At 41.7% G+C, this 13,104-nt stretch overlaps 1 protein-coding gene across 1 annotated transcript in view; it reads right to left on the bottom strand.

The window, feature by feature from the left end:
- FRMPD3 (FERM and PDZ domain containing 3) overlaps positions 1 to 8,135 on the bottom strand; it is a 382,662-nt gene extending 374,527 nt beyond the window's left edge. Inside the window, exon 1 of the mRNA XM_073573072.1 lies at positions 7,754 to 8,135. The gene's annotated coding sequence lies outside the window, so the exon portion shown is untranslated. The remainder of the gene's footprint in view (positions 1 to 7,753) is intronic.
- Positions 8,136 to 13,104: the final 4,969 nt, after the last annotated feature.

Genomic DNA, 13,104 nt, shown 5'->3' with positions numbered 1-13,104 from the left:
ACTTACCACTGTGCTCCCTATGCCATTGCATTGGCCATCTTGGAGGTAGGAGGAACAGAACGTCAATCTGAGAGGCAAATAGAAGGCACCTTGAAAGGGGAATATGCATAAGTAATGTTTGGCCATGTATCACTCCCAGGGTGGAGTGTTACTTTAAATATTGTTTTAAGTTAAAAAAAAATATGGCTCTCTCCCTGTTTTCCTATTTTACAATGTCTGGATCCAGCAGTCAGATACTACCGCTGCTGCTGCTCTTTCATATTGGGGACTACACTTTTCTCATTCCCCAAGATCAGAAAATAGAGCAGGTGGAGGCGTTGGTCTGCTCTTATCACCAAAACGTACCTTTCAGGTTATTCCTCAAGTACCCTCACTTGTCTTCCTTTCTTTTGAGGTCCATGCCGTCAGACTCTACACCCCCTTCTCCATGCGAGTGGCGGTGGTGTATCATCCTCCCAGCCCCTCCCATCAGTTCCTGGATCATTTGGCCACCTGGCTTCCACATTTTCTCTCCTGTGACATCCCCACCCTCATCATAGGCGATTTCAACTTCCCCATTGCTCTTCCCCTCTCCCCATCTGCTACTCACCTTTTATCTCTAACCTCCTCTTTTGGCCTCTTACAGCATACTAACTCTCCAACGCATGAAGAAGGAAACTTCCTCGACTTGGTCTTCTCTCAGCTTTGTGCAGTGGATGATTTCGCAAACTCCCCTCTCCCGCTCTCTGACCACAACCTTCTTTCATTCTCTATCAAAAACTGCCATCCCGCTCAGGTCACCCCCACTGTCCATACTTATAGAAACATACAGGCCATTCATTAACACCCAGAAACTTATGAAGAACTTGCAGTCATCATTGGCCCCTATATCCTCCCTCTCTTGTCCTGATTCTGCACTGAAACATTACAAAGAAACATTGCAAAGTGCCCTGGATGAAATTGCACCTCCTATATATAGAACAACACGGCACAGACAGCGACAACCCTGGAACACCCTGCAAACACGTTTCCTGCAGCAGTGCTCCAGGTGCGCTGAACGTCTGTGGAGAAAATCCAACCTACCCGAAGATTTCATCCATTATAAATTTATGCTTAGAACATACAACACTGCCCTTCAACTCTCCAACCAAACCTATTTCAGCACCCTCATCACCTCACTGGCCAATAACCCTAAATGTCTCTTTGACACATTTCATTCTCTACTCAACCCAAGAGTGCAGGCCCCAACCACGGAGCTTCGAGCTGACGATTTGGCCAATTACTTCAAAGAAAAAATTGACCATATTCAACAGGAAATTATCTCCCAATCACCTCATACCATGCATTTTCCTTCCACCCCCACTGCATCCAGCTCACTCTCTGATTTTGAACCAGTCACAGAAGAAGTAAGCAGGCTCCTTGCATCTTCTCATCCAACCACTTGCACCAGTGACCCAATTCCGTCACATCTCCAGTCCCTTTCCCCTGCTGTCACCGCCCACCTGACAAAAATATTTAACCTCTCTCTCTCTTCCGGTATCTTTCCTTCCTCATTTAAGCATGCCATCATACAGCCATTACTTAAAAAACCATCCCTCGACCAAAACTGTGCCACTAACTTTAGACCTGTCTCTAATCTTCTCTTCATCTCTAAACTCATAGAATGCCTGGTCCACTCCTGTCTTATCTGCTATCAGATAACTCTCTTCTCAACCCTCTTCAATCCGGTTTCTGCTCTTTACACTCTACTGAATCTGCCCTCACTAAAGTCTCTAATAATCTACTAACAGCTAAATCTAATGGTCATTACTCCATGCTAATTCTCTTGGATCTCTCTGCAGCATTTGACACTGTGGATCAACAGCTCCTACTCACTATGCTCCGCTCCATCGGCATCAAGGACACCGTTCTCTCCTGGTATTCCTCCTATCTCTCTGACCGCTCCTTTACTGTATCTTTTGCTGGCTCCTCATCCCCACATCTTCCACTTACTGTTGGGGTTCCTCAAGGATCGGTTCTAGGCCCCCTCTTCTTCTCTTTGTATACTGCCCCTATTGGTCAAACAATCAGTAGATTTGGATTCCAGTACCATCTCTATGCTGATGACACCCAATTATATGCTTCTTCTCCTGACATCACGCCTGCCTTTTTAGAAAACACCAGCGATTGTCTAAATGCTGTGTCTAACATCATGTCCTCACTATATCTGAAACTGAACCTGTCAAAGACTGAACTCCTTGTGTTTCCTCCCTCCACTAATGCACCTATGCCCGACATTGCCATTTCTGTGTGTGGTTCCACTATTACTCCCCAGCAACATGCCCGTTGTCTTGGAGTCATACTTGACTCTAAGCTTTCAATCACCCCCCACATCCGATCACTGGCTTGCTCTTGCTATCTGTACCTCAAAAACATTTCTAGAATTCGACCTTTTCTTACTTTCAACTCCACAAAAACTCTTACTGTTTCTCTTATTCTTTCTCGTCTGGACTACTGTAACTCTCTTCTAATTGGTCTCCCTCTTACCAAACTCTCCCCCCTCCAATCTGTCTTGAATGCTGCAGCCAGGATCATTTTCCTCGCCAATCATTACACCGATGCCTCTACCTTGTGCCAGTCATTACACTGGCTACCAATCCACTCAAGAATCCAGTACACACTTATTACCCTCACCCACAAAGCACTCCACGGCTCAGCACCACCCTACATCTCCTCCCTTGTCTCAGTCTATCACCCAACCCGTGCCCTCGGTTCTGCTGATGACCTGAGATTACCATCCTCAATAATTAGAACCTCCCACTCCCGTCTCCAAGACTATACACATGCTGCACCAATTCTTTGGAATGTACTTCCCAGGTCAATACGATTAGTCCCCAATCCCTACAATTTTAAGCGTGCCCTAAAAACGCATTTATTCAGACTGGCCTACCGCCTCAACACATTAATCTAACTATCCCTGTGTGGCACAGTCAAAGGTTTTACCATAACCAGGTTCCCCGCATCATGTTCCCACATGCTTTATGCATCCACTAGCCCTCTGTGTCTGCACTTTTACACACTTAGCATTATGGCTGGTCTGAACAATGAAGGAAACTGTTACCACCCACCTTTCGTGTTTACCTTTTTTCCTCATAGATTATAAGCTTGCGAGCAGGGCCCTCATTCCTCTTGGTATCTGTTATGATCTATGTGATTATTGTTATGCTTTAATGTCTATCGTCTGTACAAGTCCCCTCTGAAATGTAAAGTGCTGCGGAATATGTCGGCGCTATAGAAATAATAATATTATTATTATTATTATTATTATTATGTTATTGCATTACATATTATATTATTCATTTGTATCAAATTCATGATCTGTGATCAGTCCTACTCTCTAATCCTTATCTATCCAGTCTTCTATGTAAACACCTTTCTGCTCAGCAGCATAATAATATTCTATATGTTTTACGCATAGTCCATAAAATCTGATGTTTTAAAAGATATAGACACCTAAAATTTATTTTGCCTTATGACTACATTTAAAATGTTGGAATTTTTTTTGCTTCTACAGCCTCTGTGTATCACAGTACATTGCAGCCTGCAGAATATCTTATTAGCTAACTCCATCAGTGAGTTTGTCTAGTGTAAGGGTCTTTTAACCATTATCTTTCACATCTTGGATTTCCTAAGCTTTTTCTATAACCAAATCGCATAAATCAGCTTAGAAGATCATTTTGGAGAAGAGGAATAAGAATTACAGATTCTGCTCTCAAACATATTTCAGCATTAACTCTTTCAGCTTTCTGCAATGTACTATGATACATACAGTGCCTTGAAAAAGCATATATACCCTATTAACTTTTCCACATTTTTTACGTTACACCCACAAAATAAACATATTGCATCAGAAATTTTCTCTGATACCAACACAGTGTAGAAAGTATTTGTGACCCGTAAAGGAAATGATACAGGATTTTTGAAATATTTGAAAAATAAAAATCTGAAAATTGTGATGTACATTTGTATTCACCCTGACTCAGTACTTTGTAGGACCACCTTTTGTTGTAATTACTGCTGCAGTATTTTGGGGTCTGTCACTCCCAGCTTTGCACATCTAGAGGTGACATTTTGCCCCTTCTTCTTTGCACACTCTCTCTCGCTCAGTGAGATTGGATGGAGATGTCTGTAATCAGCAATTTTTGTGTCTTGTCACAGATTTTCAGTGGGATTTGAGACTGGATTGTGACTGGGCCGTTCACACACATGAATATGCTCTGATCTATACCCTCCATTGTGGCTCTGTCAGGATGTTTAGGGTCGTTGTCCTGCTGGAAGGGGAACCTATGCTCTAACAGGTTTTCCTCCAGGATTGCCCTGTATTTAACTCCATCCATCTTCGCATCAACACGACCAGCTTCCCTGCTGAAGAAAAGCCTCCTCACAGCACGGTACTGCCTCCATTATGTATGATGGTGGGGATGATGTTTTCAGGTTGATGCGAAGGAATAGTTTTCTGCCACACATAGTGTTTTGCATTTAGACCAAAAAGTTCTACTTTGTTCCTATCTGACCAGAGCACCTTCTTCTTCCACATGCTCGCTGTGTCCCTTACATTGTTTTTTGCAAACTGCAAACAGGACTTCTTATATCTTGCTTTCAAAAATTTCTTTCTTCTTGCCAGTTCCATAAAGGCCAGATTTGTGGACAATATAACTAATAGATGTCCTGCAGACATATTCTCCCACCTGAGCTGTGGATCTCTGCAGATCCTCTAGAGTGACCATGGGCCTCTTAGCTGTTTCTCTAAGTAGTGCTCTTCTTGCTTGAAATGTCAGGTTAGGTGGACGGCCATATCTTGTTAGGTTTGCAGTTGTGCAATACTCCTTTTATTTTTGGTTGATGTATTGAATCATGCTTCTTGAGATGCTCAGAGCTCTGGCTATTTTTTTATAACCTAACCCTGCTTTTTTTTATAACCTAACCCTGCTTTACTTTCCACAACTTTATCCTTGACCTGTCTGGTGGGCTCCTTGGTTTTCATGATGCTGTTTGTTCCCTAAAGCCCTCACACAAACTTTTGAGGCCTTTCACAGAACAGCTGTAGTTATACTAAGAAGAAATCACACACAGGTGAACTCAATGTATTAATTATGCGACTTCTGGATGCAATTGGTTACCCAGGATTTTATTTAGGCGTATCAGACTACAGGGGGCTGAATACTAATATAAATCACAATTTCCAGATTTATATTTCTAAAATAATTAGAAAACCACATATCATGTACTTTATACTTTACAAATACTTGCTACTTAGTGTTGGTGTCAAATAAAGTCTCAATAACATTCATCTGTTTGTGAGTATAATGTGAAAAAATGTGGAATAGTTCACAGTGTATAAATACTTTTTCAAGGCACTGTAGATGATGTGAAGCCTACATTTTTAATAAAACTATATTACAAAAATACCCTTTAAATACAAATGCATGTATTTAGATCAGTACCCGAAAAGTATCCAGATTCTTTAAGACATAAAAGTTTTACGTTACCATTCTCTCTCCATTTAAAATAGAACTAGCATTTTATATAGAGCAGTCTTTTTTTTTCATCGAATTATTGATGTGCACCTATCATCAATGGAGTGCACCTTGAATCATTGTAGTGCACCTTGCATTATTGTAGTGCATCTTGCATTATTGGAGTGCACCTTGCATTATCGGAGTGAAACCTGCATTATTTGAGTACACCTTGTATTATTGGAGTGCACCTTGCATTATTGGAGTGCACCTTGCATCATTGGAATACACCTTGCATTATTGGAGTGCACCTTGGATCATTGGAGTGTACCTAGCATTATTAGAGTGCACCTTGAATCATTGGAGTGTACCTTGCATTATTAGAGTGCACCTTGCATCATTCAAATACACCTTGCATTATTGGAGTGCACCTTGAATCATTAGAGTGTACCTTGCATTATTGGAGTTCACCTTGAATCATTAGAGTGTACCTTGCATTATTAGAGTGCACCTTGCATCATTCGAATACACCTTGCATTATTGGAGTGTACCTTGAATCATTAGAGTGTACCTTGCATTATTGGAGTGTACCTTGCATTATTAGAGTGTACCTTGCATTATTAGAGTGCACCTTGCATCATTCGAATACACCTTGCATTATTGGAGTGTACCTTGAATCATTGGAGTGTACCTTACACCTTGCATTATTGGAGTGCACCTTGCGTTATTGGAGTGCACCTTGCTTTATTGGAGTGCACCTTGCACTATTGGAGTACACCTTGCGCCTTGCATTATTGAAATGCACCCTGCATTAATAGAGTGCACCTTGCTTTATTGGAGTGCACCTTGCGTTATTGGAGTGCACCTTGCACTATTGGAGTACACCTTGCGCCTTGCATTATTGAAATGCACCCTGCATTAATAGAGTGCACCTTGCTTTATTGGAGTGCACCTTGCGTTATTGGAGTGCACCTTGCACTATTGGAGTGAACCTTGCATTATTGGAGTGCACAGCTTTGGATTGATGCTTATGAAAAAGGCTTTTTTAGAGGCAGAACTTATGAATCTAACCACAACCACATCAAAGACCATGAAGCCGTGCGGCGTTCAGGCAGTAATCATCACTTTCGGAGCACTGTAATTATGCACACACAATAAATACCTCTGCTTTGTCAGGAGAAGAATACGTTACACAATGAATATTATTGAGAAGAATCTCATTTGATGTTGGATTGCATGTAACCGTGCGATCGAAATGCAACCTGTTGTTCTCGCTTTAGCCATTTTCTTGCACACAGAAGCCTGAATGAGAATGACTGCAGTGAGCCTCGGTGCAATCACAGCGCTCTGCTCTCGTGTATGGAAACAACTAGACCTATGAGCATAACTTTGCCTTGGCTGCCTCCTTCATATAAAAAATATAATGAAAACATTGTATCTATTGCAGGATGTTAATAATGACTTGTGACATAAGACATCCTATTTGTCTTGTAGGTTAATAAACTCCACCCTATTAGCATTACCATTACAGAATGAATTACCCAATTCTCCTAGAATAAACACATTACTTTTACTTTTTTTTCTGTTCCGTTACATTTTTTTTTATTTACATCATGGATTTTCTATGAATTAACAGTAAAGATGCCTATATGCTAATATCCATTCATACACAGCTTCTAATTAAACTTTCAATTAATAAAACACCCACAATATAAATATAGTTATTTTTCTCCTCTGGCTCCTTAATACCCCTGGCCATCTCCTATGCAGCAGCCAACTTCCTAAGTGCCTTTTTTTTGTGTCCGTCACATCTTCTTGCAGTAATTCAGCCGAATCCTTTATTGCTATAACATCACATCTGCATTCTCCAAGACCAGGTTCTCTCGGTGCTCATTGCCGCCTTAGCATCTGTTTGCAGTAAACCCAGCTGCCGAATCCCTCCGGTTGCTGGTGTCACAAACCCTTTCAATATGAATTTTCCAGAGCGCCCAATTGCGGTGCACGGTAATCTGGAAGTTCAAGGGTTAAATAATACCTCACGCCTCGGATACGCGACCGGCATACAAAATAGTCTTCGAAGACGCGTAGCGGATATGGATCGGACTTGCAAGAACGCTCGAAATTGAGAAAGAAAAATATACACAATTTTTGTGCATATATATATATATATATATAAATAATGTGCATAGAACGCCTAAGTAAAATTCCTCTATGCACCTGCCATGTTCACATGTAAGACATATATGAAGGCATGAATGCAATCTAGGGATGTCCCTTACCTGTTTGATGGCTGCAGCAGGATAGGGGGCCAGCCGGTGTTGGGTTATACAGAAAAGAAGTCAGTGCAGATGAGAGGGAGGTGAGAGATGTATAGAGAGAAAAGGGGAGGAGAGGACTGGAAAGAGATGGTGGAAACATCCATTCATTCAGGGCATAGAGGGAAAGAGTCAGACAGAGGGAGGGGGAATTAATTTTTGCTAGTGTGAGAGAAGGAAGAAAGACTGGGAGGTGGGGGAAAAGCAGGAGGAAAAACAAGTAAAGCAGAGGGAGGGAAAGAGAAAGGGAGGCACAGGGTAAATAGCGTATAGAAATGTAGATACAGTCATGGTGACATTGCAGTGGGTGTCATATGCAAGGTATATGTAATATTTGCCAATATTGGACATGTCAGCACCGTGCCTGAAAGGAGTACACAATACATGTCTTCTTAATTCTGGGTATCTATAGGCTCAGAGCAGCGTCTCCGTTGTGTCGCTGCTTGCTTTCCACACACTGGAAAAATACAAGATCTCCTGTGAAATAAGAAAAAACAATGACAATAGGAAAACAAATGGAAATCTTGCCAAGGGGTCATTAAAATTGGGATTAATAAGGAAATGCACTAGAAGGGGGAATTGTGTACTTTTTTGTTACTTTTTTTACTATGTTATCATTCTCATTGCATATGTAATTTGAAATGGGCAAAGAGTCTGCGTATGTAACAATATTTAGAGCAAATATCTGTTTATTTAGGAAACAATAACCTAAAGTGTTAAAAAAGTGAGCCTGCTGACATCTCCAAAGCAAAATGTCATTTGCAGATTCAACTTTGAAGTAAAATATAGTATGAGATGGGAGGGGGCGACACCTTGCAAGTAAGAAGTAGTTACTTGGAACCACAAAAACAATTTTGCTACTCGAGGTGGTTGGTATGCCAAAACCAATTTTTAATATTCTTTAGGGTTATTATCAATGTTCCAGACATTGGCACTATAGTAAAGTGGCAGATAACCAGATAAAATGCCCTTTTGTACTCTGATTATTGAGCGCTGAGCACCTTGTCGTAAGATATCCAACCCATGCTGGTAGAAGACAGACCCAGTAAAGCAGTGTAGGCACCAATCAATGGCAGGAAACCATGACTTACTGCATTGTTTGATTATATTACTGAGGAATTATCAGAAAAAAGGAAAATGCATTTGTATGGATTGCGGAAAACCATATCTGGAAATGAATAGCATACATGATGTGGTAGATCGAATCACTCAGCTGTACATGGAGGTAGACACGGGAACATTGCCTCTTTAAGATCTTCACTGGTTTATTATATATGCAGCATAAATCATAGTGAAGTAAAAAAAACACTGCCTTTTTGCGCAAAAACAGGAAAACAAAACAAAAAGGTACCATAAAGGACAATCTTTGTGGTAGAGGGAATCCACCAGCTCAGAATTTAGCAAAAACACACGGTTGAGGTTAGCCCATGCACGAGCACTTCTCTGGAGTTAGCCTCTTCAGACACACTGAACACCTCAGGATACCTTCTATTTAAACCCCAGACCACACTCCGGGATGAAGATAATGTGGACAACCTCCCACCCGCTCGATGGATGTCCACAAAAACCCAACCCTTAAAATAGCCCTATAACTCCTCTCAACACATGGTGTGATGGAGCAAACTTCTGGTTTTGAAATCACTGAAGCAAATAGCCTCAATGAAATGCATCTCACCTCCAGCACTTTGCCAGTGACTTTGTCACAATGCATATAGATTTGTACAGATATCAAGTACTTATAAAATATTCCAACCTTAGTTACTATGGGCTGGTTTGTACAAGACATCAATGTAGACAGCATATGGGCAGAGAGCAGGTGTCATTGACGCACCCACCAGGGCCGTGGGGTACCTGGCATCGGACCGGACAGTTCTATGGGGGTGGTCATGGGGCCGTGATCCATTTCCGTGGCCGTGTCATAAAATAGAGGATAGTTATGTGGTGTTTAATCGTGACACCACTCGTGATGTTCAGCAATGGATTGCCGATGCTGCGGTTTTGGTCCACTGGGGCTGATGGTGAGGCAGCAAAGATGGTTCAGCTCCCCACGGGTAGAGCGGGGCCCCAGGGCAAATATATTTCATTGTTCAAATGGTGGTGAATGCTGGGGTGCAGAGAATATGTGAAGGACACAGAGAGGAGCAGTTTTCATTTGGGGTACCAATTACAGATGAAGGATTGAGTCCTTCTTGCCTGGAGGCTTTCAGGGGATCCACCATGCCAGTTGGGGTTGAGGACCTTCCTTCTGCGCTCTTTTTTCAGGTCCCTGCTGCTTGTAGCTAAGCTGCGGCCCTCTCCTGCATGATGGTTTCTAACCTGTATAGCAGACTGCGTGAGCCTACATCACGGGCACTGTTCTTTTCACTGTCAGCCCTGGGCTCTTAGTCTGCTGCCGTGCCTTCAGGTGTTCGGTGTGGCAGGGAGCTTGTGGTCCCCTGCCCTCCAGATACGACTGTCAGGGCGTACAGCACCCGCCCAGCCAAGGACTCTGGTGTCCCTTTTTATCAGCGCTCAACTCTGGGGTCAGCTATATGCGATTTTAGTTCCCCAGAGCTCTTGTCTCTGCTCTTCCCTCTCCACAGACCAACTGCCAACTCTCCTCTCTCACTGTTCTGTCAGTAGTTCCAATTGGCTCCCGTTTCCATGACAACTCCCCTGTTTAATCTCTCAGCTGACTCCTTTCTGACTCACTAACCCCACCTGCTGGCCAGAATTTAGAAGGAAGCTCCACTTTCTGGCCTGGAGCAGGAATTGACATTTACACTGTGTTACCTGGCATGGGGACCCCACCCTGCCTCCAAGCATGACATCACCCCTTAGAGGGAGGCAATTTCACCATGGCATCCGGACTCTGGGGTGCCACATCATCATCTTCCTCATCATTATCACTTAGAATGATCCAAATGTTATGGAAGGAAAGAGATGCATTCTGATATGATATTTGCATCCATGTAGAAGGTTCAAATACAACATTTTCACTTTTTGCCCAATATAAAATAATGTTGCCATGTAGATGTAGATAGGGAATGGGGTACTGGTGGGGCAAATGGACTATTTTAAATCCAGCATACAGCTTCTCTTTTAGAAAGGATATAAAGAATTTTTATTTTTTTTTATAAAAACATTGTGTTGGCTGTAGTCTGTTGAAAACTCAAACCCACATTGTCTGTTCTGACGTCATAGCTCATTTGCTAGTGTAGGGCTCTGGAGACACCGTTTCTATAGCTTTCTCTATGTACTAGTACTCACACAAAGTAATATCATCAGATACTGTAGCTTGACTTGGATTCAGAGGCCCATGTGAAGATTACAGAAGAAGGTTTTTTTGAAGCTGAATCCTTGTAGTTATGCACAATTACAATAGCAGTAGCTGTAACAGATGGAGTAGGTAAAAAAGACTATTCGGAACCAGCACTGCAAGACATGAGCTTCTTAAGATGGCTGACATACATAGAATGAGGAAGAACAAGGGTGGGATTACTGACATCAGAGCTAAGAAGGCAGACAGGGAGAGAGGGAGGACAAACTTCTAGAATGCAAACCTTAATGCATAGCAACACAACAATACCATACAATGCTGTATGATTCCCAAGTCGTGGGCATAACATTACCATATTCAAACATGCAGTAAATGTACATCAGATAAAGAGTTGGACACAGACAGCAAAGAGCCTCTGTGCAGGACGTACGTTTGTGACCCTTGCAGTATGTATAGATAATAATTATAGTATTATTGCATTTCACAGCAATTTACAGAAATGATTATCACTTAACCCCATTGGGGTTCACAATCTAAATTCCCTATCATTATTTTTTGGAGTGTGGAAGGAAAATGGAGCATTGGGCAAAATCCATGCTTGACAGTGAGAGCATTCAAATTCCTTGGAGATATTGTTCTTGGTGGGAATTGAATCGAGGACTGTACTGCTACAAAGAAACATTGCTAACCACTGAGCCATTGTGAATCACACCTATGGATATGATATCAAGCAGGCCTCCTAATGAACTGTGACAAAGGGGAAACTCGTTGGGGCATATCCTCTGAACGATAAGTGTGCACTTTATCTTGCATTGTCCCTAGTGGAAGTTGTATGTTGTTTTTTTAATAATGGCTCAGTCATTGATTGGTTAGCCCAGATAGGAGATTTTATGTATTAGTGACTCCTGTGCACACTTTTTGAGGATATTATGTTATTTATCTATTGTTGCTTATAAGACATAGTGTACCCAGACTTATTATTTTTTTGGGATTGGGGGAGATGTTCTTTCATTTCTTTTCTCTCATCTATATTGTTTTCCCACCTGTTCATGACAGGGTCATCTAGGGCAGTGAGGGATAGTCCATGTTGAGTGGGGGGCGTAAAATAATCGTACTCTTAGGGTGCTAACCTCCACTGACAGGTAGGTGTGAGACTAGGTCTATTGTAGGGTCTCTATAGGTTTTTTGTCTTTATTGTGGTCTTTTTTGTATTTTTTTGTTTTGGTATTTTTGGTATTTACTAATAGTTACCCTGGGTAGGTGTTTTTTAAGGTTATATCTAATAAATTAAGATGTTTTAAGGGATTATATGTTCACAATTGAGAGCTCAATCTTGCAAGGAAAAGAGTGCAATGCCAGGTTTAAGTAGGGTGTTCAATCAGCAGACTAAAGGGTGGAGCCAATCAGGAACTCAGGGTAGAGCCAATCAGGAACTCAGGGTGAATATAGTAAGCAACTCAGGGTGGAGCCAAGCAGGAAATCAGGGTGGAGATAATCAGGAATTCAGGGTGGATACAATCAGAAACAACACAGGTACTAGTGTCTGGGTTAGCAAGGAACTGTCCAGCGAGCTGAATAGCTCAGAGGGAAGATCTGCCACCTTGTACACAAGAGATGCTTGGTTCGAGTCCTGAGAGGGCCATTTAAAACCTTCAGCTTGTGCCTTTTAAGGTAGTCTATTGGCGATTTTGACGTATGTTGAGAATCATTATCCATTTGTAGAAGTCATCCTCCAACATCATCTTTTCTACAGAAGGTGTTATGTTTGCATCAAGAATTTGTTGAAATTTCACTGAATCCATTCTTCCCTCTATCTTTAAAATGTTCCCCGTATCATTGGCTGAAACACAACCCCAGAGTATGATTGATCCACCCCCATGCTTAATGGTTGACGAGATGTTCGTTTTCTGAAATTCTGTGCCCTTTTTCTTCACATATACCTTTGATCATTGTGGTTAAATAGTTCTATTTTAACCTCATTGGTCCACAGGACTTGTTTCCAAAATGCTTGTTTAGATGCTCTTTTGCATACTTCTGATGCTGAATTTTATGGTGA

Source organism: Dendrobates tinctorius, unplaced genomic scaffold, assembly GCF_039654945.1.
Source record: "Dendrobates tinctorius isolate UK_male_01 unplaced genomic scaffold, ASM3965494v1 ptg000034l, whole genome shotgun sequence".
Lineage (NCBI taxonomy): Eukaryota > Metazoa > Chordata > Amphibia > Anura > Dendrobatidae > Dendrobates > Dendrobates tinctorius.
Note: the sequence above shows the minus strand (reverse complement) of the source record. Positions and strands in the feature narration are given on the sequence as shown.